Source organism: Brugia malayi (genome assembly GCF_000002995.4).
Source record: "Brugia malayi strain FR3 genome assembly, contig: Bm_v4_Chr3_scaffold_001, whole genome shotgun sequence".
NCBI lineage: Eukaryota > Metazoa > Nematoda > Chromadorea > Rhabditida > Onchocercidae > Brugia > Brugia malayi.
The window spans coordinates 13,721,970-13,728,810 of record NW_025062477.1 but is presented as its reverse complement, the minus strand read 5'-3'; the positions used below and the strand labels follow the sequence as shown (position 1 = coordinate 13,728,810).

Here is a 6,841-nt window from a genome sequence, read left to right as displayed (position 1 = left end):
TAATGATTATTGAGTGTAATAAGATATGAAAACAATTATTTATTAACAAATTACAACTTTATATTACACTTTTTTATATCATTGACTAGTTTTTTAAATAATATATTAAGCAACTTATCAAACTTATTTATATTTATAGAAAATAAATGCAAATTTATAATAATTTACTTTTCATTTTTCTTGTAATTTCAATTGTCATTTTTCATCTTTCAATCTAAGTGAAAGTATTAAAATATCCCTCATTAAATTGTCACATGAAATTTATTTTTAAACTAAATTATTGAGACAAGAAGAGGAAGAGAGAGAGAGAGAGAGAGAGAGGAAAAAAAGGAGGATGTAATAGATTAATATCAATGATAGGGCCATTGATGATAATAGTGATAAGCGAGTAGCGGTTGATGATAAAAGATAAATTGATAATAACTCATTCAGTCAAGTTTTTTTTTTTTTTAAATTAAAATTGATTAAGAAATGATAATAGTGATAATAAAAAATTGATAAATAAATGATTAGAATCGACGTTTCTTCTTTTTTTTTTCTATAATTGATATTAATGATAAGTAAATGCTAAATAATTGACAAATTTTATAAGATGAATGATATCATTGATCTTAAAAATTTTTTAAACAGAAAAAAGAAAGAAAAAAATTGTCATAGATCTTTAGTTTTTTTTTTTTTTTTTAATTGATGAATGAAATAAATTCTCTTAGTTGTTGTTAATTTGTTTCATTTTGTCTTTTCTTGTTTTTTCTTTTTTCTTTTTCCTTTTTTTTTTTTTTAGATAAAAATTAATTTTAAACATTTTTAAATAAATTTTAAAAAAAAAAATTAATTTTTAGATCATCCAAATTATCAGTGATAATGATGATTATTAGAAGAAAAGATTTATGCTTATATGATTGAAAGTATATTGCGTAAAAAACATATATAAATTGAATACGTCACGTTCACGTAATGTTTTATAATGTCAAAAAAAAGGCATGCACGCGTGCATGCATGCATGCTTGTACATGTATGTCTCGTACAGTTTTTCGTTGTATGCGTGAATGACTGAAACGTATTGCGTGAAAAATATACACAAGTTGATTACGTTACGTAATATTTTATAATGTAAAATAAATGCATGCATGCATGTACGTATGTGTATGTATGTTTGTATGTGATGCATGTATGTATACACGTATTTATGTATGTATGCGTGTATGTATGTATGTCTCTTACGATTTTTAGTTTTCCGTTTTTTTTTTTTTTTGCAAAGATGAAAATGTGAAATAGGGAATGAGATGAATTTTGAAATAAGAATGGAAATGAAGAAGAAGGTGAAAGGCATTATTATCATGCCAACCCCCGGGTACGTACGGGGACATTGCAACCATCTGCGGGTAGAGAGAGGGCTGAGAGAAGAAAATTGAAATGATGTATCCGTGTCACTATACCTTGCCCATCTTCCTCTTCTCTCCCTCTTCCAACTACCCGTCCATCCCTACCCTACCCTTCCCAATACCCACTCCTCCCCGCTATCTACCAAAAACATTACAAATTCATTGAAAAATGTCTCCATTTCTTTAATTTGTCGGTTCGTTCCTTTTTTTTTTTTTTTTTTTTCTGTGCACGGCAATATTTTAAAAAAAGATTTTTAAAAAGCTAAATTTGTTTTTTCAGTATTTTAGTTTTGTATATAATTAATCAAACATATATTTTTTGATATATTAAATTAAACAAATTTCATTTAATTTAAATATACTTCAATTGCACATTAATGTTATAATTTTAATGATTTTAAGCATATTTATTGTGTATAATTAAAAAAATGAAAAAATGAATTACTGAGAAAATAATACAATTTATTGCATATAATTAATATTTTAAATACACTTCAATTGCACATCTATTCATTTCATAATTAATAGCATTAAAGGTCAATGTCCATTTGACCTTTTGTAATCTGTCGTTATATAGTGATACCTGTATGCCCACCCCCCCCCCCCTTTTGTCAATCTATTATATTATTTAATTGCCATTTTGAATGAAACATATAAGTGAAGCAACTATGTTGTCAAAATTGTTTTAAAAAGTTTATCGGAAGAGAGAGGGAGAGAGAAAGGAAGAGAGAGGGAGAGAGAAAGGAAGAGAGAGGGAGAGAGAAAGAGAGAGAGAGAGTGTGTGTAATGGTATTGCGTTATATAAGGATGTCAATATTATTCAATTATTAACATTGAGTTGTTTCAAGAGACGATGGAGGGAGGAGGGGGAGGTGGTGGCCGAGGAATGAACGTATGCCAAAGAATCACCGAGAAATTGTTTGTTGGCTTCTTGATGTATGTGTATGTGTATGTATGTATGTATGCATGTATGTATGTATGTGTGTATGTGTGTATGTTGATGTATGTATTTGTATGGCAAAGAAAATGTATGAAGTAAAAACAAAGTTTTGCAGAATTTTCGTTTTTTTTTTCTTCATTATATCATTTCGCTCTCTCTCTCTCTCTCTCTCTCTCTCTCTCTCTCATCTTGTCTTTTTTTTCTATTTCATTGGTTAAACGAATAAGAAATCGATTTGAAAAGTGACAGGAGGGAATTTTCCCTTTTGAAAACATTACATCTGATGCTGAAATAGTTAATAATTGAAACATTAAAAGGTCGTTATCGAAGTTTAGAATGAGTCCAATTGATAATGTCAATAACAACAATAATAATAATAACAACAAGAACAGGTGTAATGTTTAGTCACACATACATATACATGCATGTACACATACACACACACACACACACACATATATATATATACATACACACATACATATATACATACATGTACATACACACATACACGTACGTACAGGTACGTACACACACGCACACATGCGGATGTATACGTACATATGTACATTGTAAATTAAGAATGATTTGTAAGAAATGAAAAAAAAAATGATTGAAATGAATGAGTAAAGAAAAGAAAAAGAGAAAGAATGAAATAAAATGAGTGATAAGAGGAAGAGAAATAAATGTATGAAAGAGTGTATGAGAAAATGATAAGAAATGATAAGAGAATTAGTGAATGAGTGATAAAAAATTTTCTCTTTCATTTGCCTTTTTTTTTTTTTTTTCAAATTTGTTTTCATTTAAATTAATGAAAACAATAAAAAAAAAAGAGTAAATTAATTTGTTGTTTATATTAGATTGATTTAAATGAAATGTGTGTAACATTTTATCATTTATTTGTTTATTTGATTTGATTTGATCAAAGATTATACGTAAATGATAGCTAATTTAAAAAAAGGAGAGAAAGAGAGGAAGAAAAATGATAATTTCCTTTTTGAGTTATTTACTCGAACAATGATTACTTTAAAAAGTTTAAAACAGAGAGAGGGAGAGGGAGAGAGAGAGAGAGAGGGTTTTTTTCACATTTCCAACTTTAAAATTATTTTTTTTAAAAAAAAAATATATATAATATGTGTTTTTCTTTTTTTCTTTTTTTTTTTCAAATTATTCTTTGCTTCTTTTTCGATTATTAAATTTAATAATTTTTTGTTAATGAATTTAAGAAGGCTTTTTTAATTAGCACTATTTTTCTCATTCTTTTCTTCTCTTTCTCTCTTCTATTTATTTACTTTATTTTTGCATTTTTTCCTATGTTTTTTTTTTTTTTTTTCCAATATTAGCAGTAACTCTTATTTAAATATGCCAATTAAGATGCGATAAAGGATTATAGCTTTTTCTTTTTCTTTTTTTCTTTTCTTTTTTTTTTTGCAAAATGATGAAAAGAATTTTGTTGAGAAATTTTTTGTCACAACAGTCTACTCTATCATCAATTCAATCAACATTTTTAACTTTTTTTCAATTCTCTTTCTATTTACACTCTTTTCTCTTTTTTTTTATCATTTTTGTTTTAGCATATTGTCTTGAAATCTTGGAAAAAATTTCATTTCAATTCTATAAGAAATAATTGAAAAAATTTTTTCCTTTTCCTTTTTTTTTTTTTTGTCCTTTCTATTATAAACAACTATAATATTCCTCGTTTTCTTTTCTTTCTCTTTTTGTTATTTTACTTTTCTAAAATTGAGTTAAATTTGCAGTTCGATTTCTTCTTTTTTTCGTCTTCTTTCTCTTTTATTTTATTTTTTCTTTTGCATATAATTTTTTTTTTTTTTTTTTTTTAGAAATTGTGCAAAAATTAGCAAAAGAAATGAGATGAAAAAAGTTTATTTTTATTTTTTTGAATGAAAATGATTTCTAATTTGCATTTAGTAATTTAATTAAATTTAGAATTATACATGTTGTGATATAACATAATTATTTCCATTGTACAAAAAATTGTAATATTAGGTTTAATTAGATAAAGTTTGCAATGAGAAAAGAAAAAAGAAAGGTAATTTATATTGTAAAATGTTTTTGTTTTCTTTTTTTAAATTTTAAAATATTTCAATTCATTTTTTTTTTAAATATAATTGATTGAGATAGAAATATCTATTAAATGATAGCTGAGAAATCATTTTTTTTTCTTCTAAAATAAAAATTGATACGATGTAGTTTCCATTCAATTTTCACCTCCATTTAATTTCGCATTAATCCTATCTTTTATACAAATTTTTAACAAAAAAAAAAAAAAAATTTTTTTTCCTACAAAAAAAGGCCGCCATTTTTTCTTTTTTTGTTCGAAAGATTATCGTAAAATTCAAAATAATAATCATTGTTAAATTATTTTTTTTTTTGTTAAACATATTTCATCGTTCTTTTTTCTTTTCCTTTTTTTTTTAAAAAAAATTTATCAAAATAGTTCAACCAATTGATGGCATTTTGCCCATATTGAACGATTTTTTTTTTCTTTTCTTTTCTGATAAAGCATACTTTTTTCTATTTCTCAAATAGTTAAAACTATTTTGTATACGTGTAATCTCTTTATCGTTACGTGTGATCACTATTTTGTATACGTGTAATCTCTGTACCATTACGTGTAGTCTTACGTCTCTTTTTTTGTTGCATTTTTAGTGCAATTATTTGTTTTAGATTGTTATTATTTGTGGTTTCATTCGGTTTTTTTCTTTTTCTTTTTTTTGTATGTCACATGTCTACTAGAGTTGTTTGTTTGTGTAAATAGGACAAGCTAAAGGAGAAAACAATGTCAACCTCTGTTGGCATGCATCCATCATTCTGTTATCAATTGATCTGTACATCATCATCACTCACTCACCATAACATGTGTGCGTTTGTCAGTTCACGTAACGTATTGATCATATAATTCACGTGATTTGTTTTTATGCGTAATTATAGATGACGAGTGGGGACGTGTGGGAAAATTTTCTTAAATTAAATTATGCAATGAATAATAATTAAGTATTATTATTCATAGAGTTAATAATAACAAGTTAATGTATTAAAAGGCGAAAAAGTGAAGTGGATTAGCTATGTGCGCGTGTATGTGTGTATGTGTATGTGTATGTGTGTGTGTGTATGTGTATGTGTGTGTATGTGTGTGTGTGGTAAAGCGATAATAGTTATTGATGATAGCCTCTCCTGCAAAGTAATCCATGTAAGATGAGTGAAATGCATATAAGTAAATAAAGAGGGTGGTGGGATAGGCGAGGGTGTCACATCTGATAGAATGTGGAATTGTTATAACGAGCGGAATGAAATGAAATGGATGGAATTGAATTGAATTGTTGGCTTAGTTTTATGAAAGGTGGAAAAGAGAGAGAGAGAGAGAGAGGGAGGGAGAGGAAGAAGAAGAAAAACGATGAGAGACATACATTGAATGAAAAGACAATACTCTTTAGAAAAATATAATTTTTATTTGAAAAGAAAGAAGAGAGAGGAAAAAAATATATATATAAGGAGGAATGAATAGGACGAGATGAGGAAGGAAGGATGAATGAATGGAAGTAGGATGATAGTAGAGAAGGTGCAATCATCATCCTTGTCAACGATGTCAACCTCACTAGGGTATGTATGTATGTATTTATATATGTATGTGTGCATGTGTGTGTGTGTATTTAGAAGAAAAAGAGAGGTATAATATGTGGGATGAATTTACATTTTCTTTTCTTTCAAAAATTTCATCCATTTATAATCTTTTCTCTATAAGAGGGAGAAAATAACAATCTTCTCTTCTATTACCTCACCCTCCCTCCCTCTCTCTCTCTCCCCTCTCTCTTTATCTCTATCTCTTTTTCTCTTTCTCATCTACGAAAAAAAAAGGAATTCTTAGTTGTATAATCAACATTTAACAATACATTCAATTCTTTCTTCTTCATTGTATCATTTTTCATTCTTTCCTTCTTTCTTTCTTTCTTTTCTTCTTCTCTCTCTTGCTTTTTCTTTCTTTCTTTTACTTAAATCTCTAAGGAATAGTGAGAAATCTATTTGCTATTTTTGCCTTAGAAATTGTTGAGAGAGAGAAAGAGAAAGAGGGAGGGAGGGGAGAGAGAGAGAGTGAGTACTCATTCACATATGTTAGATTGATAGTAATGGACCTATTTTATTGATGAGGTCGTTGGACGACAACGATGGATAGATATGTATTATATTTGAGAGCGACTCGCGCGTCCCTTCTTCATCAAATCTCTCTCTCTTTCCCTCTCCCTCTCTCTCTCTCTCTCTCTCTTGTACCTTTCTACCTCCTCTCCTCTTTGTCATCCTTTTCTTTTTAACCAATAATGTCCACTTAGCACCTCAGCACCTCTCGCAAATATACAATCTAAATATTATTACCATTTGTTTATTCATTCATTGTTATTACCACTATTATTATTATTATTATCATTATTATTATTACTAATAGAAGTATTACTATTATTATTGTTATTATTATAAATACTATTATTATTAGATTACTATTATT

At 27.3% G+C, this 6,841-nt stretch overlaps 1 gene across 1 annotated transcript; it reads right to left on the bottom strand.

Moving 5' to 3' along the window:
- Window positions 1-6,390: 6,390 nt before the first annotated feature.
- Bm16763 lies at window positions 6,391-6,613 on the bottom strand. Its single transcript, XR_006228086.1, has one exon. The product of XR_006228086.1 is annotated as a pre-microRNA Bm16763 (primary transcript).
- Between the last annotated feature and the right edge of the window lie 228 nt (window positions 6,614-6,841).